Genomic DNA, 27475 nt, shown 5'->3' on the forward strand with positions numbered 1-27475 from the left:
AAGGGAGAGCTAGAAAGATAGCATTGCATCACATTACATGGCAATGCAATGCACAGTTGCTGAAGTTGAACCAAAATGAGCTTGTAATCTGGCTTCTGCAACTTTGAACATGAAAAATCCAATGAGGAGAAGAAAAGCAAAGCCAAAGAGTCCATCCCAAAATCCGACAAACAAGCAAAATGAACAAAAAACATTGAATTCAATTCTTTCTGATTTTAGAAACTGCATTAAAGAAGGGGTGCACCGGTCCTGGAGATACTGCAATACCAGGTCAATGCGTGGAGTGGACAGAGCAAGCTCTTTTTCCATCTCCCTGTTCTAAAAATCCATTTAATATATGGTCCCCAGATAGGGGACGTATCAGATATTAAACTGATAAGAACAGATACTACACTTGATCTTAGCCAAAAGGCCGAGAAGCGATAACCAGAATTGGTTTCAAACTACGGAGCCACCCAAGGATCCTGAAAAGTCCATTTGTGGAGATGAGCTCCTGGACTCCCGTTAAGAAGACATGTTGTCAACCTCTAGATCCCTTACATGCCTGCACTTTTCGGCTTGCTGCTGCTGCAATCCACGCGTTTTAGATCTGCATAACTCCACCTCTTTAAACACAGCACCTTCACCCCCTGCTGTTCCCACCCGCCTCAACACCGTTGGAAGGGAGGAGAACCAATTAAGGCGGGGGGTGGGGTGGAACGAGCAGCTGTCTACCCTTAGCAGGAGGGCTCCTGATTACATACCTCTCCTGCTGCTGCTGCTGCTGGCTGTCCAGCAGCAGACTGAAGGTGGCTGCTGCTGTGCACAGGTATATAAAGGCTCAGAGCCTATTATGACACGCGCAGCCAGCGTTCCATTGCCACATTCCATCTACTGCAGGCAGGATACCTGGCTGGCTGAATGTCGCTGAGAAGCTCACAGAGACCGCCATAAGCAACAGTTTAACAGAATGCCACAGACTAATCAACCAAACTTTTTGGGTTGGGTTCTCTTTTATAGTCTGCAGGCATTAAATGAAAGAAGTCAGTGTTCCAGCAGAAGGAGACAACGTTTCAGAAAAGGCATTGTAGCAAACCAAAAAAGAAATTTTAAGCGCAGCAGAGTAACCAGCGCACATACCTGTTAGCTCAGGTGAGTTTAAAAGGCTGCTGTTGATAACAAGGGCATTTGCTAAATAGATGGTGTGTGTGCAACAATATACTGAAAGGTCAATTATATTGTGCAGCTTATCTCACCACCTGTAGTTATTTAGGTGAAAGCTCCAAAATGCTTGCCTAATATGTCTGTTTATCCAAAAGGAAGTAAAAAGGGAGAGCTAGAAAGATAGCATTGCATCACATTACATGGCAATGCAATGCACAGTTGCTGAAGTTGAACCAAAATGAGCTTGTAATCTGGCTTCTGCAACTTTGAACATGAAAAATCCAATGAGGAGAAGAAAAGCAAAGCCAAAGAGTCCATACCAAAATCCGACAAACAAGCAAAATGAACAAAAAACATTGAATTCAATTCTTTCTGATTTTAGAAACTGCATTAAAGAAGGGGTGCACCGGTCCTGGAGATACTGCAATACCAGGTCAATGCGTGGAGTGGACAGAGCAAGCTCTTTTTCCATCTCCCTGTTCTAAAAATCCATTTAATATATGGTCCCCAGATGGGGACGTATCAGATATTAAACTGATAAGAACAGATACTACACTTGATCTTAGCCAAAAGGCCGAGAAGCGATAACCAGAATTGGTTTCAAACTACGGAGCCACCCAAGGATCCTGAAAAGTCCATTTGTGGAGATGAGCTCCTGGACTCCCGTTAAGAAGACATGTTGTCAACCTCTAGATCCCTTACATGCCTGCACTTTTCGGCTTGCTGCTGCTGCAATCCACGCGTTTTAGATCTGCATAACTCCACCTCTTTAAACACAGCACCTTCACCCCCTGCTGTTCCCACCCGCCTCAACACCGTTGGAAGGGAGGAGAACCAATTAAGGCGGGGGGTGGGGTGGAACGAGCAGCTGTCTACCCTTAGCAGGAGGGCTCCTGATTACATACCTCTCCTGCTGCTGCTGCTGCTGGCTGTCCAGCAGCAGACTGAAGGTGGCTGCTGCTGTGCACAGGTATATAAAGGCTCAGAGCCTATTATGACACGCGCAGCCAGCGTTCCATTGCCACATTCCATCTACTGCAGGCAGGATACCTGGCTGGCTGAATGTCGCTGAGAAGCTCACAGAGACCGCCATAAGCAACAGTTTAACAGAATGCCACAGACTAATCAACCAAACTTTTTGGGTTGGGTTCTCTTTTATAGTCTGCAGGCATTAAATGAAAGAAGTCAGTGTTCCAGCAGAAGGAGACAACGTTTCAGAAAAGGCATTGTAGCAAACCAAAAAAGAAATTTTAAGCGCAGCAGAGTAACCAGCGCACATACCTGTTAGCTCAGGTGAGTTTAAAAGGCTGCTGTTGATAACAAGGGCATTTGCTAAATAGATGGTGTGTGTGCAACAATATACTGAAAGGTCAATTATATTGTGCAGCTTATCTCACCACCTGTAGTTATTTAGGTGAAAGCTCCAAAATGCTTGCCTAATATGTCTGTTTATCCAAAAGGAAGTAAAAAGGGAGAGCTAGAAAGATAGCATTGCATCACATTACATGGCAATGCAATGCACAGTTGCTGAAGTTGAACCAAAATGAGCTTGTAATCTGGCTTCTGCAACTTTGAACATGAAAAATCCAATGAGGAGAAGAAAAGCAAAGCCAAAGAGTCCATCCCAAAATCCGACAAACAAGCAAAATGAACAAAAAACATTGAATTCAATTCTTTCTGATTTTAGAAACTGCATTAAAGAAGGGGTGCACCGGTCCTGGAGATACTGCAATACCAGGTCAATGCGTGGAGTGGACAGAGCAAGCTCTTTTTCCATCTCCCTGTTCTAAAAATCCATTTAATATATGGTCCCCAGATAGGGGACGTATCAGATATTAAACTGATAAGAACAGATACTACACTTGATCTTAGCCAAAAGGCCGAGAAGCGATAACCAGAATTGGTTTCAAACTACGGAGCCACCCAAGGATCCTGAAAAGTCCATTTGTGGAGATGAGCTCCTGGACTCCCGTTAAGAAGACATGTTGTCAACCTCTAGATCCCTTACATGCCTGCACTTTTCGGCTTGCTGCTGCTGCAATCCACGCGTTTTAGATCTGCATAACTCCACCTCTTTAAACACAGCACCTTCACCCCCTGCTGTTCCCACCCGCCTCAACACCGTTGGAAGGGAGGAGAACCAATTAAGGCGGGGGGTGGGGTGGAACGAGCAGCTGTCTACCCTTAGCAGGAGGGCTCCTGATTACATACCTCTCCTGCTGCTGCTGCTGCTGGCTGTCCAGCAGCAGACTGAAGGTGGCTGCTGCTGTGCACAGGTATATAAAGGCTCAGAGCCTATTATGACACGCACAGCCAGCGTTCCATTGCCACATTCCATCTACTGCAGGCAGGATACCTGGCTGGCTGAATGTCGCTGAGAAGCTCACAGAGACCGCCATAAGCAACAGTTTAACAGAATGCCACAGACTAATCAACCAAACTTTTTGGGTTGGGTTCTCTTTTATAGTCTGCAGGCATTAAATGAAAGAAGTCAGTGTTCCAGCAGAAGGAGACAACGTTTCAGAAAAGGCATTGTAGCAAACCAAAAAAGAAATTTTAAGCGCAGCAGAGTAACCAGCGCACATACCTGTTAGCTCAGGTGAGTTTAAAAGGCTGCTGTTGATAACAAGGGCATTTGCTAAATAGATGGTGTGTGTGCAACAATATACTGAAAGGTCAATTATATTGTGCAGCTTATCTCACCACCTGTAGTTATTTAGGTGAAAGCTCCAAAATGCTTGCCTAATATGTCTGTTTATCCAAAAGGAAGTAAAAAGGGAGAGCTAGAAAGATAGCATTGCATCACATTACATGGCAATGCAATGCACAGTTGCTGAAGTTGAACCAAAATGAGCTTGTAATCTGGCTTCTGCAACTTTGAACATGAAAAATCCAATGAGGAGAAGAAAAGCAAAGCCAAAGAGTCCATCCCAAAATCCGACAAACAAGCAAAATGAACAAAAAACATTGAATTCAATTCTTTCTGATTTTAGAAACTGCATTAAAGAAGGGGTGCACCGGTCCTGGAGATACTGCAATACCAGGTCAATGCGTGGAGTGGACAGAGCAAGCTCTTTTTCCATCTCCCTGTTCTAAAAATCCATTTAATATATGGTCCCCAGATAGGGGACGTATCAGATATTAAACTGATAAGAACAGATACTACACTTGATCTTAGCCAAAAGGCCGAGAAGCGATAACCAGAATTGGTTTCAAACTACGGAGCCACCCAAGGATCCTGAAAAGTCCATTTGTGGAGATGAGCTCCTGGACTCCCGTTAAGAAGACATGTTGTCAACCTCTAGATCCCTTACATGCCTGCACTTTTCGGCTTGCTGCTGCTGCAATCCACGCGTTTTAGATCTGCATAACTCCACCTCTTTAAACACAGCACCTTCACCCCCTGCTGTTCCCACCCGCCTCAACACCGTTGGAAGGGAGGAGAACCAATTAAGGCGGGGGGTGGGGTGGAACGAGCAGCTGTCTACCCTTAGCAGGAGGGCTCCTGATTACATACCTCTCCTGCTGCTGCTGCTGCTGGCTGTCCAGCAGCAGACTGAAGGTGGCTGCTGCTGTGCACAGGTATATAAAGGCTCAGAGCCTATTATGACACGCGCAGCCAGCGTTCCATTGCCACATTCCATCTACTGCAGGCAGGATACCTGGCTGGCTGAATGTCGCTGAGAAGCTCACAGAGACCGCCATAAGCAACAGTTTAACAGAATGCCACAGACTAATCAACCAAACTTTTTGGGTTGGGTTCTCTTTTATAGTCTGCAGGCATTAAATGAAAGAAGTCAGTGTTCCAGCAGAAGGAGACAACGTTTCAGAAAAGGCATTGTAGCAAACCAAAAAAGAAATTTTAAGCGCAGCAGAGTAACCAGCGCACATACCTGTTAGCTCAGGTGAGTTTAAAAGGCTGCTGTTGATAACAAGGGCATTTGCTAAATAGATGGTGTGTGTGCAACAATATACTGAAAGGTCAATTATATTGTGCAGCTTATCTCACCACCTGTAGTTATTTAGGTGAAAGCTCCAAAATGCTTGCCTAATATGTCTGTTTATCCAAAAGGAAGTAAAAAGGGAGAGCTAGAAAGATAGCATTGCATCACATTACATGGCAATGCAATGCACAGTTGCTGAAGTTGAACCAAAATGAGCTTGTAATCTGGCTTCTGCAACTTTGAACATGAAAAATCCAATGAGGAGAAGAAAAGCAAAGCCAAAGAGTCCATCCCAAAATCCGACAAACAAGCAAAATGAACAAAAAACATTGAATTCAATTCTTTCTGATTTTAGAAACTGCATTAAAGAAGGGGTGCACCGGTCCTGGAGATACTGCAATACCAGGTCAATGCGTGGAGTGGACAGAGCAAGCTCTTTTTCCATCTCCCTGTTCTAAAAATCCATTTAATATATGGTCCCCAGATAGGGGACGTATCAGATATTAAACTGATAAGAACAGATACTACACTTGATCTTAGCCAAAAGGCCGAGAAGCGATAACCAGAATTGGTTTCAAACTACGGAGCCACCCAAGGATCCTGAAAAGTCCATTTGTGGAGATGAGCTCCTGGACTCCCGTTAAGAAGACATGTTGTCAACCTCTAGATCCCTTACATGCCTGCACTTTTCGGCTTGCTGCTGCTGCAATCCACGCGTTTTAGATCTGCATAACTCCACCTCTTTAAACACAGCACCTTCACCCCCTGCTGTTCCCACCCGCCTCAACACCGTTGGAAGGGAGGAGAACCAATTAAGGCGGGGGGTGGGGTGGAACGAGCAGCTGTCTACCCTTAGCAGGAGGGCTCCTGATTACATACCTCTCCTGCTGCTGCTGCTGCTGCTGGCTGTCCAGCAGCAGACTGAAGGTGGCTGCTGCTGTGCACAGGTATATAAAGGCTCAGAGCCTATTATGACACGCGCAGCCAGCGTTCCATTGCCACATTCCATCTACTGCAGGCAGGATACCTGGCTGGCTGAATGTCGCTGAGAAGCTCACAGAGACCGCCATAAGCAACAGTTTAACAGAATGCCACAGACTAATCAACCATACTTTTTGGGTTGGGTTCTCTTTTATAGTCTGCAGGCATTAAATGAAAGAAGTCAGTGTTCCAGCAGAAGGAGACAACGTTTCAGAAAAGGCATTGTAGCAAACCAAAAAAGAAATTTTAAGCGCAGCAGAGTAACCAGCGCACATACCTGTTAGCTCAGGTGAGTTTAAAAGGCTGCTGTTGATAACAAGGGCATTTGCTAAATAGATGGTGTGTGTGCAACAATATACTGAAAGGTCAATTATATTGTGCAGCTTATCTCACCACCTGTAGTTATTTAGGTGAAAGCTCCAAAATGCTTGCCTAATATGTCTGTTTATCCCAAAGGAAGTAAAAAGGGAGAGCTAGAAAGATAGCATTGCATCACATTACATGGCAATGCAATGCACAGTTGCTGAAGTTGAACCAAAATGAGCTTGTAATCTGGCTTCTGCAACTTTGAACATGAAAAATCCAATGAGGAGAAGAAAAGCAAAGCCAAAGAGTCCATCCCAAAATCCGACAAACAAGCAAAATGAACAAAAAACATTGAATTCAATTCTTTCTGATTTTAGAAACTGCATTAAAGAAGGGGTGCACCGGTCCTGGAGATACTGCAATACCAGGTCAATGCGTGGAGTGGACAGAGCAAGCTCTTTTTCCATCTCCCTGTTCTAAAAATCCATTTAATATATGGTCCCCAGATAGGGGACGTATCAGATATTAAACTGATAAGAACAGATACTACACTTGATCTTAGCCAAAAGGCCGAGAAGCGATAACCAGAATTGGTTTCAAACTACGGAGCCACCCAAGGATCCTGAAAAGTCCATTTGTGGAGATGAGCTCCTGGACTCCCGTTAAGAAGACATGTTGTCAACCTCTAGATCCCTTACATGCCTGCACTTTTCGGCTTGCTGCTGCTGCAATCCACGCGTTTTAGATCTGCATAACTCCACCTCTTTAAACACAGCACCTTCACCCCCTGCTGTTCCCACCCGCCTCAACACCGTTGGAAGGGAGGAGAACCAATTAAGGCGGGGGGTGGGGTGGAACGAGCAGCTGTCTACCCTTAGCAGGAGGGCTCCTGATTACATACCTCTCCTGCTGCTGCTGCTGCTGGCTGTCCAGCAGCAGACTGAAGGTGGCTGCTGCTGTGCACAGGTATATAAAGGCTCAGAGCCTATTATGACACGCGCAGCCAGCGTTCCATTGCCACATTCCATCTACTGCAGGCAGGATACCTGGCTGGCTGAATGTCGCTGAGAAGCTCACAGAGACCGCCATAAGCAACAGTTTAACAGAATGCCACAGACTAATCAACCAAACTTTTTGGGTTGGGTTCTCTTTTATAGTCTGCAGGCATTAAATGAAAGAAGTCAGTGTTCCAGCAGAAGGAGACAACGTTTCAGAAAAGGCATTGTAGCAAACCAAAAAAGAAATTTTAAGCGCAGCAGAGTAACCAGCGCACATACCTGTTAGCTCAGGTGAGTTTAAAAGGCTGCTGTTGATAACAAGGGCATTTGCTAAATAGATGGTGTGTGTGCAACAATATACTGAAAGGTCAATTATATTGTGCAGCTTATCTCACCACCTGTAGTTATTTAGGTGAAAGCTCCAAAATGCTTGCCTAATATGTCTGTTTATCCAAAAGGAAGTAAAAAGGGAGAGCTAGAAAGATAGCATTGCATCACATTACATGGCAATGCAATGCACAGTTGCTGAAGTTGAACCAAAATGAGCTTGTAATCTGGCTTCTGCAACTTTGAACATGAAAAATCCAATGAGGAGAAGAAAAGCAAAGCCAAAGAGTCCATCCCAAAATCCGACAAACAAGCAAAATGAACAAAAAACATTGAATTCAATTCTTTCTGATTTTAGAAACTGCATTAAAGAAGGGGTGCACCGGTCCTGGAGATACTGCAATACCAGGTCAATGCGTGGAGTGGACAGAGCAAGCTCTTTTTCCATCTCCCTGTTCTAAAAATCCATTTAATATATGGTCCCCAGATAGGGGACGTATCAGATATTAAACTGATAAGAACAGATACTACACTTGATCTTAGCCAAAAGGCCGAGAAGCGATAACCAGAATTGGTTTCAAACTACGGAGCCACCCAAGGATCCTGAAAAGTCCATTTGTGGAGATGAGCTCCTGGACTCCCGTTAAGAAGACATGTTGTCAACCTCTAGATCCCTTACATGCCTGCACTTTTCGGCTTGCTGCTGCTGCAATCCACGTGTTTTAGATCTGCATAACTCCACCTCTTTAAACACAGCACCTTCACCCCCTGCTGTTCCCACCCGCCTCAACACCGTTGGAAGGGAGGAGAACCAATTAAGGCGGGGGGTGGGGTGGAACGAGCAGCTGTCTACCCTTAGCAGGAGGGCTCCTGATTACATACCTCTCCTGCTGCTGCTGCTGCTGGCTGTCCAGCAGCAGACTGAAGGTGGCTGCTGCTGTGCACAGGTATATAAAGGCTCAGAGCCTATTATGACACGCGCAGCCAGCGTTCCATTGCCACATTCCATCTACTGCAGGCAGGATACCTGGCTGGCTGAATGTCGCTGAGAAGCTCACAGAGACCGCCATAAGCAACAGTTTAACAGAATGCCACAGACTAATCAACCAAACTTTTTGGGTTGGGTTCTCTTTTATAGTCTGCAGGCATTAAATGAAAGAAGTCAGTGTTCCAGCAGAAGGAGACAACGTTTCAGAAAAGGCATTGTAGCAAACCAAAAAAGAAATTTTAAGCGCAGCAGAGTAACCAGCGCACATACCTGTTAGCTCAGGTGAGTTTAAAAGGCTGCTGTTGATAACAAGGGCATTTGCTAAATAGATGGTGTGTGTGCAACAATATACTGAAAGGTCAATTATATTGTGCAGCTTATCTCACCACCTGTAGTTATTTAGGTGAAAGCTCCAAAATGCTTGCCTAATATGTCTGTTTATCCAAAAGGAAGTAAAAAGGGAGAGCTAGAAAGATAGCATTGCATCACATTACATGGCAATGCAATGCACAGTTGCTGAAGTTGAACCAAAATGAGCTTGTAATCTGGCTTCTGCAACTTTGAACATGAAAAATCCAATGAGGAGAAGAAAAGCAAAGCCAAAGAGTCCATCCCAAAATCCGACAAACAAGCAAAATGAACAAAAAACACTGAATTCAATTCTTTCTGATTTTAGAAACTGCATTAAAGAAGGGGTGCACCGGTCCTGGAGATACTGCAATACCAGGTCAATGCGTGGAGTGGACAGAGCAAGCTCTTTTTCCATCTCCCTGTTCTAAAAATCCATTTAATATATGGTCCCCAGATAGGGGACGTATCAGATATTAAACTGATAAGAACAGATTTTTTTTTTGACTTGGAATGTACCCAAACATAGGTACACCCGTTTATTGGATAAAACTTAATTACAATACATTAGATATGAACATAAAATCATTACATTTTAAAATGCATTCGTACATAAATTGATTTCAGTTCAATAAGGCAGTAAAATTACATTAAAATACAGACAATGTGTTTAGATTGCTGTGTTCCATTCTTTTACCAGCCATTGTTTTGATAAAATTACATTTCTCTTTTTATCCAATAAATAATACATATACATTTCACTAAAAGCCAACTCTAAAACATCTTTCACAGATAAAACATCGTGTTTAAAAAGAAGGATGTTCCTGGCCTTCCATAGAGCTTCTTTGATGGTACTGATTGTCTTCCATGCGATGATCCTCTTGCTGGCGTTGGGGCACTCCACACGACCAAATAAGACAGTTTCAAAAGTAAGATCCTTAATGTTTGTCATTTTTTGAAGCAAAGGAAATATTGTAGTCCATGTTTGTCGTGCAAAGTGACAAGTCCATAAAACATGTAAAACAGTCTCATCTCCGAGGCATCTTTGTCTTGGACATCTGGCAGTTCTCACGAGTCCTCTTCGGTGTTGGAATGCCCGACATGGAAGACAATCATGCACACAGCTCCAGGCCAGGTCCTTCTGGGAATTAAAAAGATAGGGTTCATTAATAACTTTCCATATGTCAGTACATTTATTATCATTAAAATTCCCAATCTGTACAATTGATTCCTTTTGTTTGAAACCATTTAAAATCATCTTGCTATCTCTTAAGTCTTCTGCACTTTTCCCTTTTAAGTCATACGTGTTTACAATAGTTCCTAAAATCTTATAGCTTTCTGGTGTATTAAGAGCATATGGGGAACTTAAAACTGTTTCAAACCATCCATGACGTTTCATAAAATAACCTGTGTTAAAACGGATGAAATATGACCAATAACTATTTTTCGACAGTGCATTAAAACATAAAACAAAAAATCTTATTAAAACAAAAGCTCTAAAATCGGGGAAATCTTTACCGCCTTTCTCTTTAGGCTTGACCACTAACTCTCTTTTCAATTTCTCCATCTTGGAGCTCCAGAAAAAAGTGAAACAAGCTTTGATTATTTTCGTAAAGGTATGTGTGGGGGGGGGAAACACCAAACTTAAGTACAATAACAAAGGCACAATTACCATTTTTATAACTAGTACCTTCCCTTCCATTGTTAATTTCCTCAACCTCCACATACATAGTTTTTGATTTACCTTTTGTGCCACAAGATCCCAGCTTTCTTTACCTTTGTTTGTTTCGTTAAAAATCACACCTAGAATCTTTACAGAGTCACATTCAGGAACCGGTACATCATTTAAAATCATATTCCCCACATTTAAAATACAGCTTTTGTTAAAATTTACTTTAAAACCAGATCCACCACAGAAGTATTCCACTTGCCGTAGTGTTTTCCGGATAGACAGGTCATCTTTACATGTTATGGCTACATCATCCATATATCCAGTAACTTTTGCTTCTAGCCCTCCCCCACCTGGCAAATGGACGCCTCGGATTTGCTTGTCTCTCCTTAAGACACTGAGTAGGGGTTCAAGGGCACAAATAAATAACAAGGGGGACAGAGGGCAACCTTGTTTTACACCAGAATTTAAAAACACATCACTTGTCTTAAAACCATTTACTAAAACCTTACTAGTGCAACCATGATAAAATGCTTTGAGAGAGCATAAAAAACCTTCTGGTATACCCATTTTAGCTAAAACATTAAAAAGGAATTGGTGTGACACTCTATCAAATGCTTTTTCAAAGTCGAGAGACAGGACTGCCAGCTTACTTCCCCTCGACTTTGTGTCATCTATTACATCTTTGATTAGATTCAAATTTTCCCAAACACTCCTTCCTGGTATGCCACACACTTGGTTTGGGTGGATTATGTTACCTATTACCTTTTTAAGTCTATTTGCACAAATTTTTGCCATTATTTTGTAATCACAATTTAGAAGGGTGATAGGTCTCCAATTTCTTAGTTGCGTTTTGTCTTCCTTTTTGTATATAAGGGAGACCTCACCTTTCTTCCAGGAGTTCGGTAGGGTTTTTGTATTAAAAACCTCGTTAAAAACATAAAATAAATCCTCCTGTAAAATATCATAAAAAACCTTATAAAATTCTATGGGTATACCATCAGGCCCCGGTACTTTACCAGACTTAAAGCTTCTTATGGTCTCAGATATCTCATCTTCAGTTAGACTCTGTAATAAAACATCTTGTGAGACAGGGTCTAAAACAGTTGTAATTTCATCCAAAGTACTTTTCATAAAATGGTCATCAACAGATTTTGTGTTAAAAAGCTCGGAATAAAATTCATGCACTTTAGCTAAAATACCCTCTATGTCTTGTTTACCTTCCATTGATTCAATAAAAACACGATTTTTCACCATACATTTAAAAAAATATCGTGAACAGGTTTCATTATTTTCAACATGTTGGACCTTTGCATGGAAAATTAACTCTTTACCTCTCTGTTCTAAGGTATGCTGAATTTCACTTTTTAAGTCACTAATTTCTTTATCTACTTCAATCTCATGGCTCTTCAATTTATATAAGGTCTCCAATCTAGTGTTGAGTTGGCAATAAAATTCTCTTTTCTCTTTAGCTTTCTGGACCCCAACCTTCATAAAAAAATCTCTTATGTTCTTTTTCATCTTTTCCCACCACCTACTTATAGGGATATGGGGGTCTCTTATTCTTTTAAAATGTAAATAAAATTCAGTAAAATCAGATAAAACTTGGGGGTCTTCTAAAAGGGAAATGTTTAACTTCCAGGTACCTTTTCCTTTTTTCTTAAAATCATTACATTTCACATAAAAGGATAAAAGTTTGTGATCAGAAAAAACATTAGATAAAAGCTCACATTTAAAAGGCAATACATTTTTAGAGCAGAAAATAAAATCAATCCTGGAGCTACAATTCACGTTGCTCCAGGTTACCCATTCCTCTGCAGGCAAGTCTTTATTACACTCCTTAAAAACATCTGTTAAATTAAAATCTTGTATGACATTTTTTAACATAAAAGACGTTTTATCATAATTCCTACTTGTGGAGCTTGAGAACCTTTTTTCTCCACCTAAAATGCAATTAAAATCTCCTGATAAAATAAGAGGGACAGAATCATTAATAAATAAGGGTAACATATTCAACATATCAGCTCTTTCTTGCTTATCTGTGGCTCCATAAAAGTTTAAAAATTGCCATTTAAAACCATCAATAAAAGCTTTTACTAATAAAATTCTACCTGGTAAAACCTCTTGAACAGAGTCAATAAAAACATTCCCTTTAAAAAGAATGGCGACCCCTGCTGACCTGGACCCGTTTGATCCTGACCATACTGAGGGTCCATGTGCCCAATCAGTCTCATATTCTGTATAATTTAAACTGTGTGGGATGCAGCATTCCTGTAAAAAGAAAACTGTAGCTGTTAGAGAGGATAAAAAATCAAAGAGAGCAACTCTTCTGGTCTTAGTTTTCAACCCTCTAGCGTTAAGAGAAAAACCGCTAATCCCTGCCATAAGAGAAAAAAAGGAAATTTAGCATTCTTTCAAACTCTTACCTCAGCTGGTTTATATTTCTATTCCAGGAGATGAGGGATCATTGATCGTCAACAGAGAGCCCGTCACGGAGGACTCCTCATCTGTTAGTGTCCCAGACCGTAGACCTCCCAGGATATACTCTTGTTCCATTCTGTCCAACTCTGCTTGGTCGTATTGCCTGCCTCTTTGCTCACGAACCCCCATTTGGACCCCTATCGAGGCACCATCTGGGGGAATCGTATCGAGCACATGCGTCTCAGACGTTGACCACTTATTTTCAGGAGTTTCCAGGATCACTGAGTCAGCCATCTCCATCTCCCCCTCCATTTCTGAAGGGGGTGGGACATTGGCAACCTCCTCACCCTGTAAAGGCACCGTTTGAGGTTTCCCACTTCCATCCGGGGGTTCCGGTGGGGGTACTTCCTTAGGTGCCCTATCCACTCCGTGCAACCTGCGTTTTTTTGGCCCAGACTGTTCGCGCCCTTGAGTATTCCCAGGAGGATTCGAAGGTGAGGATTGGCCTGTAGCACCCACCCTCGGTCCCTCCGCAGGGGTTTCTGTTTGTGGGTTACCACGCCGTTCCCTCTTTTGCTTCGAGTTTCCAACAGTACACCATGGCTCACCATCCTCGGTCGGTATTTCCATACTCTCCCCCTCATTCTCCTCCGCGGGCTTGTCCGAACCAGCCGAGGGTTGGTCAGGGGGTGAGGGCTTTTCTGGTTCAGGGGGTGAAGGTCTCTCTGTTTGCCCAGCTTGAGCTCTCTTTGAGGTATTCCTAAAAGGACAATGAGAAAAAGCATGACCTCTGGAAACACAGTTGCTACAAAAAATTCCAGTTGTACAATTTTCAGTTTTATGGTCTTTGCTCCCACAGGCTACACAAGTAATGTCACAGTTAGAATGGCCGTATTTTTTGCATTTCCTACAGAATGCCAGCATCCCATTAAAAAAGAGGTCACCATTCGTGTTTCCAATTCTAAAACGTGCTGGGGGAAGTCTTATGCCCCCCGGGCTTGAAGGGTCCTTAATACATGTCACCGTAAATTTCCACTTACACGCCCAAACTCCGCACTCATTCATAACTTTTCCATGGCTTACCACTTTGCTGAAATAATTGGATAAAAATGAAATAACATCGCTTTCTTTTGTATAAGGAGAGTAAATTTTAACAATTACAGTTTTTATCACATCTAATTCATGTTCGACAATTTTAACACCTTTAAAGATTGGCTTTCTCTGGTAAATTATATCAGGATCATTCATTTTACGGCAAAAATCTTGGTGGATACCTTTTTCAGTGAATGTGACATCGTATACACCACGCTTCGGGTAGTCTTGGATTGCAAGGATCTCGGATTTCTGGATTGAAAAAAATTTCACAAGAAGATCATCCACAATAAAACGTAAACCTCTGTTATCTTTACCTCCCTCATGGAAGTAAAACCGCACCGTATGCCGTAACCGGGCATAGGTCGGAATTTCACCTGGATCTGAATCCATGGTGAAACAAGGATTTCCGCAACAGGAAAACGGGGATTTCCGCAACCAATAATGGGGGATTTCCGCAACTAAGGAGTCGCTGAACAATCCTAGGACTGTACAGCTGGGATCGCAACCCGTTGCCCAGGGACTAAGCCCACCTCATTATAGCAGCAAGGGCCTAAGCCCCACTACAAGAGTGGGACCCGAACCCAAGGCCAAGAGGCGGGGTACCCCAGGCACCTTCCAACTACAACCAATGCCAGTAAAACCAACACTAGATCGCAGCCATAAGGCCGAGAAGCGATAACCAGAATTGGTTTCAAACTACGGAGCCACCCAAGGATCCTGAAAAGTCCATTTGTGGAGATGAGCTCCTGGACTCCCGTTAAGAAGACATGTTGTCAACCTCTAGATCCCTTACATGCCTGCACTTTTCGGCTTGCTGCTGCTGCAATCCACGCGTTTTAGATCTGCATAACTCCACCTCTTTAAACACAGCACCTTCACCCCCTGCTGTTCCCACCCGCCTCAACACCGTTGGAAGGGAGGAGAACCAATTAAGGCGGGGGGTGGGGTGGAACGAGCAGCTGTCTACCCTTAGCAGGAGGGCTCCTGATTACATACCTCTCCTGCTGCTGCTGCTGCTGGCTGTCCAGCAGCAGACTGAAGGTGGCTGCTGCTGTGCACAGGTATATAAAGGCTCAGAGCCTATTATGACACGCGCAGCCAGCGTTCCATTGCCACATTCCATCTACTGCAGGCAGGATACCTGGCTGGCTGAATGTCGCTGAGAAGCTCACAGAGACCGCCATAAGCAACAGTTTAACAGAATGCCACAGACTAATCAACCAAACTTTTTGGGTTGGGTTCTCTTTTATAGTCTGCAGGCATTAAATGAAAGAAGTCAGTGTTCCAGCAGAAGGAGACAACGTTTCAGAAAAGGCATTGTAGCAAACCAAAAAAGAAATTTTAAGCGCAGCAGAGTAACCAGCGCACATACCTGTTAGCTCAGGTGAGTTTAAAAGGCTGCTGTTGATAACAAGGGCATTTGCTAAATAGATGGTGTGTGTGCAACAATATACTGAAAGGTCAATTATATTGTGCAGCTTATCTCACCACCTGTAGTTATTTAGGTGAAAGCTCCAAAATGCTTGCCTAATATGTCTGTTTATCCAAAAGGAAGTAAAAAGGGAGAGCTAGAAAGATAGCATTGCATCACATTACATGGCAATGCAATGCACAGTTGCTGAAGTTGAACCAAAATGAGCTTGTAATCTGGCTTCTGCAACTTTGAACATGAAAAATCCAATGAGGAGAAGAAAAGCAAAGCCAAAGAGTCCATCCCAAAATCCGACAAACAAGCAAAATGAACAAAAAACATTGAATTCAATTCTTTCTGATTTTAGAAACTGCATTAAAGAAGGGGTGCACCGGTCCTGGAGATACTGCAATACCAGGTCAATGCGTGGAGTGGACAGAGCAAGCTCTTTTTCCATCTCCCTGTTCTAAAAATCCATTTAATATATGGTCCCCAGATAGGGGACGTATCAGATATTAAACTGATAAGAACAGATACTACACTTGATCTTAGCCAAAAGGCCGAGAAGCGATAACCAGAATTGGTTTCAAACTACGGAGCCACCCAAGGATCCTGAAAAGTCCATTTGTGGAGATGAGCTCCTGGACTCCCGTTAAGAAGACATGTTGTCAACCTCTAGATCCCTTACATGCCTGCACTTTTCGGCTTGCTGCTGCTGCAATCCACGCGTTTTAGATCTGCATAACTCCACCTCTTTAAACACAGCACCTTCACCCCCTGCTGTTCCCACCCGCCTCAACACCGTTGGAAGGGAGGAGAACCAATTAAGGCGGGGGGTGGGGTGGAACGAGCAGCTGTCTACCCTTAGCAGGAGGGCTCCTGATTACATACCTCTCCTGCTGCTGCTGCTGCTGGCTGTCCAGCAGCAGACTGAAGGTGGCTGCTGCTGTGCACAGGTATATAAAGGCTCAGAGCCTATTATGACACGCGCAGCCAGCGTTCCATTGCCACATTCCATCTACTGCAGGCAGGATACCTGGCTGGCTGAATGTCGCTGAGAAGCTCACAGAGACCGCCATAAGCAACAGTTTAACAGAATGCCACAGACTAATCAACCAAACTTTTTGGGTTGGGTTCTCTTTTATAGTCTGCAGGCATTAAATGAAAGAAGTCAGTGTTCCAGCAGAAGGAGACAACGTTTCAGAAAAGGCATTGTAGCAAACCAAAAAAGAAATTTTAAGCGCAGCAGAGTAACCAGCGCACATACCTGTTAGCTCAGGTGAGTTTAAAAGGCTGCTGTTGATAACAAGGGCATTTGCTAAATAGATGGTGTGTGTGCAACAATATACTGAAAGGTCAATTATATTGTGCAGCTTATCTCACCACCTGTAGTTATTTAGGTGAAAGCTCCAAAATGCTTGCCTAATATGTCTGTTTATCCAAAAGGAAGTAAAAAGGGAGAGCTAGAAAGATAGCATTGCATCACATTACATGGCAATGCAATGCACAGTTGCTGAAGTTGAACCAAAATGAGCTTGTAATCTGGCTTCTGCAACTTTGAACATGAAAAATCCAATGAGGAGAAGAAAAGCAAAGCCAAAGAGTCCATCCCAAAATCCGACAAACAAGCAAAATGAACAAAAAACATTGAATTCAATTCTTTCTGATTTTAGAAACTGCATTAAAGAAGGGGTGCACCGGTCCTGGAGATACTGCAATACCAGGTCAATGCGTGGAGTGGACAGAGCAAGCTCTTTTTCCATCTCCCTGTTCTAAAAATCCATTTAATATATGGTCCCCAGATAGGGGACGTATCAGATATTAAACTGATAAGAACAGATACTACACTTGATCTTAGCCAAAAGGCCGAGAAGCGATAACCAGAATTGGTTTCAAACTACGGAGCCACCCAAGGATCCTGAAAAGTCCATTTGTGGAGATGAGCTCCTGTACTCCCGTTAAGAAGACATGTTGTCAACCTCTAGATCCCTTACATGCCTGCACTTTTCGGCTTGCTGCTGCTGCAATCCACGCGTTTTAGATCTGCATAACTCCACCTCTTTAAACACAGCACCTTCACCCCCTGCTGTTCCGACCCGCCTCAACACCGTTGGAAGGGAGGAGAACCAATTAAGGCGGGGGGTGGGGTGGAACGAGCAGCTGTCTACCCTTAGCAGGAGGGCCCCTGATTACATACCTCTCCTGCTGCTGCTGCTGCTGGCTGTCCAGCAGCAGACTGAAGGTGGCTGCTGCTGTGCACAGGTATATAAAGGCTCAGAGCCTATTATGACACGCGCAGCCAGCGTTCCATTGCCACATTCCATCTACTGCAGGCAGGATACCTGGCTGGCTGAATGTCGCTGAGAAGCTCACAGAGACCGCCATAAGCAACAGTTTAACAGAATGCCACAGACTAATCAACCAAACTTTTTGGGTTGGGTTCTCTTTTATAGTCTGCAGGCATTAAATGAAAGAAGTCAGTGTTCCAGCAGAAGGAGACAACGTTTCAGAAAAGGCATTGTAGCAAACCAAAAAAGAAATTTTAAGCGCAGCAGAGTAACCAGCGCACATACCTGTTAGCTCAGGTGAGTTTAAAAGGCTGCTGTTGATAACAAGGGCATTTGCTAAATAGATGGTGTGTGTGCAACAATATACTGAAAGGTCAATTATATTGTGCAGCTTATCTCACCACCTGTAGTTATTTAGGTGAAAGCTCCAAAATGCTTGCCTAATATGTCTGTTTATCCAAAAGGAAGTAAAAAGGGAGAGCTAGAAAGATAGCATTGCATCACATTACATGGCAATGCAATGCACAGTTGCTGAAGTTGAACCAAAATGAGCTTGTAATCTGGCTTCTGCAACTTTGAACATGAAAAATCCAATGAGGAGAAGAAAAGCAAAGCCAAAGAGTCCATCCCAAAATCCGACAAACAAGCAAAATGAACAAAAAACATTGAATTCAATTCTTTCTGATTTTAGAAACTGCATTAAAGAAGGGGTGCACCGGTCCTGGAGATACTGCAATACCAGGTCAATGCGTGGAGTGGACAGAGCAAGCTCTTTTTCCATCTCCCTGTTCTAAAAATCCATTTAATATATGGTCCCCAGATAGGGGACGTATCAGATATTAAACTGATAAGAACAGATACTACACTTGATCTTAGCCAAAAGGCCGAGAAGCGATAACCAGAATTGGTTTCAAACTACGGAGCCACCCAAGGATCCTGAAAAGTCCATTTGTGGAGATGAGCTCCTGGACTCCCGTTAAGAAGACATGTTGTCAACCTCTAGATCCCTTACATGCCTGCACTTTTCGGCTTGCTGCTGCTGCAATCCACGCGTTTTAGATCTGCATAACTCCACCTCTTTAAACACAGCACCTTCACCCCCTGCTGTTCCCACCCGCCTCAACACCGTTGGAAGGGAGGAGAACCAATTAAGGCGGGGGGTGGGGTGGAACGAGCAGCTGTCTACCCTTAGCAGGAGGGCTCCTGATTACATACCTCTCCTGCTGCTGCTGCTGCTGGCTGTCCAGCAGCAGACTGAAGGTGGCTGCTGCTGTGCACAGGTATATAAAGGCTCAGAGCCTATTATGACACGCGCAGCCAGCGTTCCATTGCCACATTCCATCTACTGCAGGCAGGATACCTGGCTGGCTGAATGTCGCTGAGAAGCTCACAGAGACCGCCATAAGCAACAGTTTAACAGAATGCCACAGACTAATCAACCAAACTTTTTGGGTTGGGTTCTCTTTTATAGTCTGCAGGCATTAAATGAAAGAAGTCAGTGTTCCAGCAGAAGGAGACAACGTTTCAGAAAAGGCATTGTAGCAAACCAAAAAAGAAATTTTAAGCGCAGCAGAGTAACCAGCGCACATACCTGTTAGCTCAGGTGAGTTTAAAAGGCTGCTGTTGATAACAAGGGCATTTGCTAAATAGATGGTGTGTGTGCAACAATATACTGAAAGGTCAATTATATTGTGCAGCTTATCTCACCACCTGTAGTTATTTAGGTGAAAGCTCCAAAATGCTTGCCTAATATGTCTGTTTATCCAAAAGGAAGTAAAAAGGGAGAGCTAGAAAGATAGCATTGCATCACATTACATGGCAATGCAATGCACAGTTGCTGAAGTTGAACCAAAATGAGCTTGTAATCTGGCTTCTGCAACTTTGAACATGAAAAATCCAATGAGGAGAAGAAAAGCAAAGCCAAAGAGTCCATCCCAAAATCCGACAAACAAGCAAAATGAACAAAAAACATTGAATTCAATTCTTTCTGATTTTAGAAACTGCATTAAAGAAGGGGTGCACCGGTCCTGGAGATACTGCAATACCAGGTCAATGCGTGGAGTGGACAGAGCAAGCTCTTTTTCCATCTCCCTGTTCTAAAAATCCATTTAATATATGGTCCCCAGATAGGGGACGTATCAGATATTAAACTGATAAGAACAGATTTTTTGATTGAAGCTGCATCCAAGGCACTGAAAAATGTGACCGAAGTCACACCAAAACAGCGCACGAGGCGAGGATTCATGTGGACCCTTCCCGGAGGAGAGGGTCCCCAATAAACCATCCCCATCCCTCCGAGCCAGAAGGCCACAGCGAGGGTCAGGGATCTCCGATGCTCTCCCTAGCCGAAGCCGGAGAAGAGCCGTTTTCGTGCTGCCAGCTTCCATCTAGGCTGCCACCCTAGTGGAGTTGGAGCCTGTGTTGGTTTCTCAGCCCAAAGCTGACCGGACCTCCGACCGGGTTTATAAAAATTCCCCTTCCTAGCCCGGAGGCCAGGAATAGGGGGGGTTGCTCAGAAAGTATGATTGGCAAAGGTGCGGCGTGCTACGAAGCCAAGTCTTTCTGGGGTTCCCAGTCCCAGTAAGCTTGGACTCCCACCAGGGCGCCTACTCCTGGGGCACATTGCTCCAAAGCCCTCACACTTACCCAGCCTAGTGACTTCGATCCTGGAGGGCCATGTTTTCCATCAGATAACTCTATGAGCCACCTGGCGTACTAACAAGTGCACCAAACCAGTGTGTAATATGCATCAATTTACTAGGGCAGCCCAAGGACAAAACTGCCTTTTCAAAAGATACTACACTTGATCTTAGCCAAAAGGCCGAGAAGCGATAACCAGAATTGGTTTCAAACTACGGAGCCACCCAAGGATCCTGAAAAGTCCATTTGTGGAGATGAGCTCCTGGACTCCCGTTAAGAAGACATGTTGTCAACCTCTAGATCCCTTACATGCCTGCACTTTTCGGCTTGCTGCTGCTGCAATCCACGCGTTTTAGATCTGCATAACTCCACCTCTTTAAACACAGCACCTTCACCCCCTGCTGTTCCCACCCGCCTCAACACCGTTGGAAGGGAGGAGAACCAATTAAGGCGGGGGGTGGGGTGGAACGAGCAGCTGTCTACCCTTAGCAGGAGGGCTCCTGATTACATACCTCTCCTGCTGCTGCTGCTGCTGGCTGTCCAGCAGCAGACTGAAGGTGGCTGCTGCTGTGCACAGGTATATAAAGGCTCAGAGCCTATTATGACACGCGCAGCCAGCGTTCCATTGCCACATTCCATCTACTGCAGGCAGGATACCTGGCTGGCTGAATGTCGCTGAGAAGCTCACAGAGACCGCCATAAGCAACAGTTTAACAGAATGCCACAGACTAATCAACCAAACTTTTTGGGTTGGGTTCTCTTTTATAGTCTGCAGGCATTAAATGAAAGAAGTCAGTGTTCCAGCAGAAGGAGAAAACGTTTCAGAAAAGGCATTGTAGCAAACCAAAAAAGAAATTTTAAGCGCAGCAGAGTAACCAGCGCACATACCTGTTAGCTCAGGTGAGTTTAAAAGGCTGCTGTTGATAACAAGGGCATTTGCTAAATAGATGGTGTGTGTGCAACAATATACTGAAAGGTCAATTATATTGTGCAGCTTATCTCACCACCTGTAGTTATTTAGGTGAAAGCTCCAAAATGCTTGCCTAATATGTCTGTTTATCCAAAAGGAAGTAAAAAGGGAGAGCTAGAAAGATAGCATTGCATCACATTACATGGCAATGCAATGCACAGTTGCTGAAGTTGAACCAAAATGAGCTTGTAATCTGGCTTCTGCAACTTTGAACATGAAAAATCCAATGAGGAGAAGAAAAGCAAAGCCAAAGAGTCCATCCCAAAATCCGACAAACAAGCAAAATGAACAAAAAACATTGAATTCAATTCTTTCTGATTTTAGAAACTGCATTAAAGAAGGGGTGCACCAGTCCTGGAGATACTGCAATACCAGGTCAATGCGTGGAGTGGACAGAGCAAGCTCTTTTTCCATCTCCCTGTTCTAAAAATCCATTTAATATATGGTCCCCAGATAGGGGACGTATCAGATATTAAACTGATAAGAACAGATACTACACTTGATCTTAGCCAAAAGGCCGAGAAGCGATAACCAGAATTGGTTTCAAACTACGGAGCCACCCAAGGATCCTGAAAAGTCCATTTGTGGAGATGAGCTCCTGGACTCCCGTTAAGAAGACATGTTGTCAACCTCTAGATCCCTTACATGCCTGCACTTTTCGGCTTGCTGCTGCTGCAATCCACGCGTTTTAGATCTGCATAACTCCACCTCTTTAAACACAGCACCTTCACCCCCTGCTGTTCCCACCCGCCTCAACACCGTTGGAAGGGAGGAGAACCAATTAAGGCGGGGGGTGGGGTGGAACGAGCAGCTGTCTACCCTTAGCAGGAGGGCTCCTGATTACATACCTCTCCTGCTGCTGCTGCTGCTGGCTGTCCAGCAGCAGACTGAAGGTGGCTGCTGCTGTGCACAGGTATATAAAGGCTCAGAGCCTATTATGACACGCGCAGCCAGCGTTCCATTGCCACATTCCATCTACTGCAGGCAGGATACCTGGCTGGCTGAATGTCGCTGAGAAGCTCACAGAGACCGCCATAAGCAACAGTTTAACAGAATGCCACAGACTAATCAACCAAACTTTTTGGGTTGGGTTCTCTTTTATAGTCTGCAGGCATTAAATGAAAGAAGTCAGTGTTCCAGCAGAAGGAGACAACGTTTCAGAAAAGGCATTGTAGCAAACCAAAAAAGAAATTTTAAGCGCAGCAGAGTAACCAGCGCACATACCTGTTAGCTCAGGTGAGTTTAAAAGGCTGCTGTTGATAACAAGGGCATTTGCTAAATAGATGGTGTGTGTGCAACAATATACTGAAAGGTCAATTATATTGTGCAGCTTATCTCACCACCTGTAGTTATTTAGGTGAAAGCTCCAAAATGCTTGCCTAATATGTCTGTTTATCCAAAAGGAAGTAAAAAGGGAGAGCTAGAAAGATAGCATTGCATCACATTACATGGCAATGCAATGCACAGTTGCTGAAGTTGAACCAAAATGAGCTTGTAATCTGGCTTCTGCAACTTTGAACATGAAAAATCCAATGAGGAGAAGAAAAGCAAAGCCAAAGAGTCCATCCCAAAATCCGACAAACAAGCAAAATGAACAAAAAACATTGAATTCAATTCTTTCTGATTTTAGAAACTGCATTAAAGAAGGGGTGCACCGGTCCTGGAGATACTGCAATACCAGGTCAATGCGTGGAGTGGACAGAGCAAGCTCTTTTTCCATCTCCCTGTTCTAAAAATCCATTTAATATATGGTCCCCAGATAGGGGACGTATCAGATATTAAACTGATAAGAACAGATACTACACTTGATCTTAGCCAAAAGGCCGAGAAGCGATAACCAGAATTGGTTTCAAACTACGGAGCCACCCAAGGATCCTGAAAAGTCCATTTGTGGAGATGAGCTCCTGGACTCCCGTTAAGAAGACATGTTGTCAACCTCTAGATCCCTTACATGCCTGCACTTTTCGGCTTGCTGCTGCTGCAATCCACGCGTTTTAGATCTGCATAACTCCACCTCTTTAAACACAGCACCTTCACCCCCTGCTGTTCCCACCCGCCTCAACACCGTTGGAGGGGAGGATAACCAATTAAGGCGGGGGGTGGGGTGGAACGAGCAGCTGTCTACCCTTAGCAGGAGGGCTCCTGATTACATACCTCTCCTGCTGCTGCTGGCTGTCCAGCAGCAGACTGAAGGTGGCTGCTGCTGTGCACAGGTATATAAAGGCTCAGAGCCTATTATGACACGCGCAGCCAGCGTTCCATTGCCACATTCCATCTACTGCAGGCAGGATACCTGGCTGGCTGAATGTCGCTGAGAAGCTCACAGAGACCGCCATAAGCAACAGTTTAACAGAATGCCACAGACTAATCAACCAAACTTTTTGGGTTGGGTTCTCTTTTATAGTCTGCAGGCATTAAATGAAAGAAGTCAGTGTTCCAGCAGAAGGAGACAACGTTTCAGAAAAGGCATTGTAGCAAACCAAAAAAGAAATTTTAAGCGCAGCAGAGTAACCAGCGCACATACCTGTTAGCTCAGGTGAGTTTAAAAGGCTGCTGTTGATAACAAGGGCATTTGCTAAATAGATGGTGTGTGTGCAACAATATACTGAAAGGTCAATTATATTGTGCAGCTTATCTCACCACCTGTAGTTATTTAGGTGAAAGCTCCAAAATGCTTGCCTAATATGTCTGTTTATCCAAAAGGAAGTAAAAAGGGAGAGCTAGAAAGATAGCATTGCATCACATTACATGGCAATGCAATGCACAGTTGCTGAAGTTGAACCAAAATGAGCTTGTAATCTGGCTTCTGCAACTTTGAACATGAAAAATCCAATGAGGAGAAGAAAAGCAAAGCCAAAGAGTCCATCCCAAAATCCGACAAACAAGCAAAATGAACAAAAAACATTGAATTCAATTCTTTCTGATTTTAGAAACTGCATTAAAGAAGGGGTGCACCAGTCCTGGAGAAACTGCAATACCAGGTCAATGCGTGGTGTGGACAGAGCAAGCTCTTTTTCCATCTCCCTGTTCTAAAAATCCATTTAATATATGGTCCCCAGATAGGGGACGTATCAGATATTAAACTGATAAGAACAGATACTACACTTGATCTTAGCCAAAAGGCCGAGAAGCGATAACCAGAATTGGTTTCAAACTACGGAGCCACCCAAGGATCCTGAAAAGTCCATTTGTGGAGATGAGCTCCTGGACTCCCGTTAAGAAGACATGTTGTCAACCTCTAGATCCCTTACATGCCTGCACTTTTCGGCTTGCTGCTGCTGCAATCCACGCGTTTTAGATCTGCATAACTCCACCTCTTTAAACACAGCACCTTCACCCCCTGCTGTTCCCACCCGCCTCAACACCGTTGGAAGGGAGGAGAACCAATTAAGGCGGGGGGTGGGGTGGAACGAGCAGCTGTCTACCCTTAGCAGGAGGGCTCCTGATTACATACCTCTCCTGCTGCTGCTGCTGCTGGCTGTCCAGCAGCAGACTGAAGGTGGCTGCTGCTGTGCACAGGTATATAAAGGCTCAGAGCCTATTATGACACGCGCAGCCAGCGTTCCATTGCCACATTCCATCTACTGCAGGCAGGATACCTGGCTGGCTGAATGTCGCTGAGAAGCTCACAGAGACCGCCATAAGCAACAGTTTAACAGAATGCCACAGACTAATCAACCAAACTTTTTGGGTTGGGTTCTCTTTTATAGTCTGCAGGCATTAAATGAAAGAAGTCAGTGTTCCAGCAGAAGGAGACAACGTTTCAGAAAAGGCATTGTAGCAAACCAAAAAAGAAATTTTAAGCGCAGCAGAGTAACCAGCGCACATACCTGTTAGCTCAGGTGAGTTTAAAAGGCTGCTGTTGATATCAAGGGCATTTGCTAAATAGATGGTGTGTGTGCAACAATATACTGAAAGGTCAATTATATTGTGCAGCTTATCTCACCACCTGTAGTTATTTAGGTGAAAGCTCCAAAATGCTTGCCTAATATGTCTGTTTATCCAAAAGGAAGTAAAAAGGGAGAGCTAGAAAGATAGCATTGCATCACATTACATGGCAATGCAATGCACAGTTGCTGAAGTTGAACCAAAATGAGCTTGTAATCTGGCTTCTGCAACTTTGAACATGAAAAATCCAATGAGGAGAAGAAAAGCAAAGCCAAAGAGTCCATCCCAAAATCCGACAAACAAGCAAAATGAACAAAAAACATTGAATTCAATTCTTTCTGATTTTAGAAACTGCATTAAAGAAGGGGTGCACCGGTCCTGGAGATACTGCAATACCAGGTCAATGCGTGGAGTGGACAGAGCAAGCTCTTTTTCCATCTCCCTGTTCTAAAAATCCATTTAATATATGGTCCCCAGATAGGGGACGTATCAGATATTAAACTGATAAGAACAGATTTTTTTTTTTTTTTTATACCATTCAGTAAAATTTTTCAAGCAACAATCAATAGTATAAAAACTCATACTACGTTGCCCAGTCTTACATCATAATGGTACTTTCTTTATTTCATATTTATAACTTTATACTGAAACAGTTGTAATACCTTTTGAATGGACAAAAAACTATAAAACATACCATTATCATAAAAAAAGACAGATCACAACACTTAAACAAGGACTTACTGGTACTTTACCAGTGACCTCCATTTTTTTACTTTCCAAAAACCTTCTGAATCAGAGCCACCACCGCCACGGCTGTCCCATAAATAAACTATGTATAACCTTGACAAAACCATCCTAACACAATTATTAACTGAGATTATTTTCCTTTTAAATAAACACAAATTCCTAACGTCCCACAGACTTTCTATTACACATGCCATTATCAACCACAACAATCTCTCTTTCACCCGGCTACTTGCACCCATCCCAAACATTACCACTCTCCAATTTATAAAATTCACGCCCGCTAGTTCCTTGCATAAACCACCCACTCCCTTCCAAACACTCTGAGCATAATCACAATTCCAAACCAAATGCATAACAGTTTCACTCGCCCCACATCCATCCCTCGGACAGACCTCTGTTCTAATCAGATCCCTCCTCTTCTGTACCTCTCTCACAGGCAAAATCTCATGCAAACTCATCCATACGATATCACGCTGCCTATTCGATATTCCTTTTATACTCAGGTTCCTCCATACACACAACGCTTCACTCGATCTCAAGCCCCTAATGTTACATTCAAACTCTCTAACACGCATCCTTCTCCTTACATTCCTTATCACTTTGAAATCACCCATAGGAACATCCAACAAATCATGCTTGACAACAAATTTTTCAACAAACTCATACCACACTGGACATTTAAACGAAACAGGCACTCTTGCATCCCTTCTCATCCATTTCAACCCAAACAACATCCATCCAGCCATATATTTAATCATAAAAGCCGTCTTGTTATCCCTACCTAACAGAACAACCACCGTTTTAATATAATTTAAACCAAGACAAAATTCAAAATTTGGGAAATCCATTCCCCCATGTTCACGTAACTTACACAAATATTCCCTTTTAAGTTTTTCCATCTTACTTCCCCAATAAAACGTAAAAATTAGCTTCTCAATCCGCCTAAAACCCCTATAAGGGGCTGGAAAAACCACTGACACAAAAAGTAACATAGGAAGAATCACTGACTTAATAATAAGGACTTTGCCTGACAATGTCAAGTCCCGTAACCTCCAAAAATTTAACTTCTGTTCAATCCTCTTACCGCATTCATCCCAACTCTCATTCCCTTTCAGATCTTTGTTAAACCACACCCCCAAAACCTTAATAGCACCTTCTTCACATATCACACCATCCATCCTAACACTCGAATCCCCGAAACACTTAAAGCTACACTTCCCCCAATTCACCCTAAAACCAGATGCACCACAAAAGAAATCTAAAAGCAACCTTGCTCGATTCATAGCAGCCATATTATCACTCACCACAACA

At 43.5% G+C, this 27475-nt stretch overlaps 16 non-coding genes and 1 pseudogene across 16 annotated transcripts; all 17 read right to left on the reverse strand.

Moving 5' to 3' along the window:
* Positions 1–233: 233 nt before the first annotated feature.
* Positions 234–424, reverse strand: LOC141240343 (U2 spliceosomal RNA). The gene has a single exon (XR_012305593.1). It is a non-coding gene; the product is annotated as a U2 spliceosomal RNA (small nuclear RNA).
* Positions 425–1539: 1115 nt separating this feature from the next.
* Positions 1540–1729, reverse strand: LOC141240447 (U2 spliceosomal RNA). The gene has a single exon (XR_012305695.1). It is a non-coding gene; the product is annotated as a U2 spliceosomal RNA (small nuclear RNA).
* A 1115-nt stretch (positions 1730–2844) lies between these two features.
* On the reverse strand, positions 2845–3035 carry LOC141240354 (U2 spliceosomal RNA). Its single transcript, XR_012305604.1, has one exon. It is a non-coding gene; the product is annotated as a U2 spliceosomal RNA (small nuclear RNA).
* Positions 3036–4150: 1115 nt separating this feature from the next.
* Positions 4151–4341, reverse strand: LOC141240365 (U2 spliceosomal RNA). Its single transcript, XR_012305615.1, has one exon. It is a non-coding gene; the product is annotated as a U2 spliceosomal RNA (small nuclear RNA).
* A 1115-nt stretch (positions 4342–5456) lies between these two features.
* Positions 5457–5647, reverse strand: LOC141240376 (U2 spliceosomal RNA). The gene has a single exon (XR_012305626.1). It is a non-coding gene; the product is annotated as a U2 spliceosomal RNA (small nuclear RNA).
* Positions 5648–6765: 1118 nt separating this feature from the next.
* On the reverse strand, positions 6766–6956 carry LOC141240388 (U2 spliceosomal RNA). Its single transcript, XR_012305637.1, has one exon. It is a non-coding gene; the product is annotated as a U2 spliceosomal RNA (small nuclear RNA).
* Positions 6957–8071: 1115 nt separating this feature from the next.
* LOC141240399 (U2 spliceosomal RNA) lies at positions 8072–8262 on the reverse strand. The gene has a single exon (XR_012305648.1). It is a non-coding gene; the product is annotated as a U2 spliceosomal RNA (small nuclear RNA).
* A 1115-nt stretch (positions 8263–9377) lies between these two features.
* Positions 9378–9566, reverse strand: LOC141240485 (U2 spliceosomal RNA). The gene has a single exon (XR_012305728.1). It is a non-coding gene; the product is annotated as a U2 spliceosomal RNA (small nuclear RNA).
* Positions 9567–16012: 6446 nt separating this feature from the next.
* Positions 16013–16203, reverse strand: LOC141240410 (U2 spliceosomal RNA). The gene has a single exon (XR_012305659.1). It is a non-coding gene; the product is annotated as a U2 spliceosomal RNA (small nuclear RNA).
* A 1115-nt stretch (positions 16204–17318) lies between these two features.
* On the reverse strand, positions 17319–17509 carry LOC141240421 (U2 spliceosomal RNA). The gene has a single exon (XR_012305670.1). It is a non-coding gene; the product is annotated as a U2 spliceosomal RNA (small nuclear RNA).
* Positions 17510–18624: 1115 nt separating this feature from the next.
* Positions 18625–18815, reverse strand: LOC141240433 (U2 spliceosomal RNA). The gene has a single exon (XR_012305681.1). It is a non-coding gene; the product is annotated as a U2 spliceosomal RNA (small nuclear RNA).
* Positions 18816–19930: 1115 nt separating this feature from the next.
* On the reverse strand, positions 19931–20112 carry LOC141240467 (U2 spliceosomal RNA). Its single transcript, XR_012305714.1, has one exon. It is a non-coding gene; the product is annotated as a U2 spliceosomal RNA (small nuclear RNA).
* A 524-nt stretch (positions 20113–20636) lies between these two features.
* Positions 20637–20752, reverse strand: LOC141240527 (U2 spliceosomal RNA; annotated as a pseudogene).
* A 1115-nt stretch (positions 20753–21867) lies between these two features.
* On the reverse strand, positions 21868–22058 carry LOC141240441 (U2 spliceosomal RNA). Its single transcript, XR_012305689.1, has one exon. It is a non-coding gene; the product is annotated as a U2 spliceosomal RNA (small nuclear RNA).
* Positions 22059–23173: 1115 nt separating this feature from the next.
* Positions 23174–23364, reverse strand: LOC141240444 (U2 spliceosomal RNA). Its single transcript, XR_012305692.1, has one exon. It is a non-coding gene; the product is annotated as a U2 spliceosomal RNA (small nuclear RNA).
* A 1109-nt stretch (positions 23365–24473) lies between these two features.
* Positions 24474–24664, reverse strand: LOC141240464 (U2 spliceosomal RNA). The gene has a single exon (XR_012305711.1). It is a non-coding gene; the product is annotated as a U2 spliceosomal RNA (small nuclear RNA).
* Positions 24665–25779: 1115 nt separating this feature from the next.
* Positions 25780–25969, reverse strand: LOC141240489 (U2 spliceosomal RNA). The gene has a single exon (XR_012305731.1). It is a non-coding gene; the product is annotated as a U2 spliceosomal RNA (small nuclear RNA).
* Between the last annotated feature and the right edge of the window lie 1506 nt (positions 25970–27475).

This window comes from Phyllobates terribilis, unplaced genomic scaffold, assembly GCF_046119375.1.
Source record: "Phyllobates terribilis strain yellow unplaced genomic scaffold, ASM4611937v1 Scaffold_853__1_contigs__length_604787, whole genome shotgun sequence".
Taxonomy (NCBI): Eukaryota; Metazoa; Chordata; class Amphibia; order Anura; family Dendrobatidae; genus Phyllobates; species Phyllobates terribilis.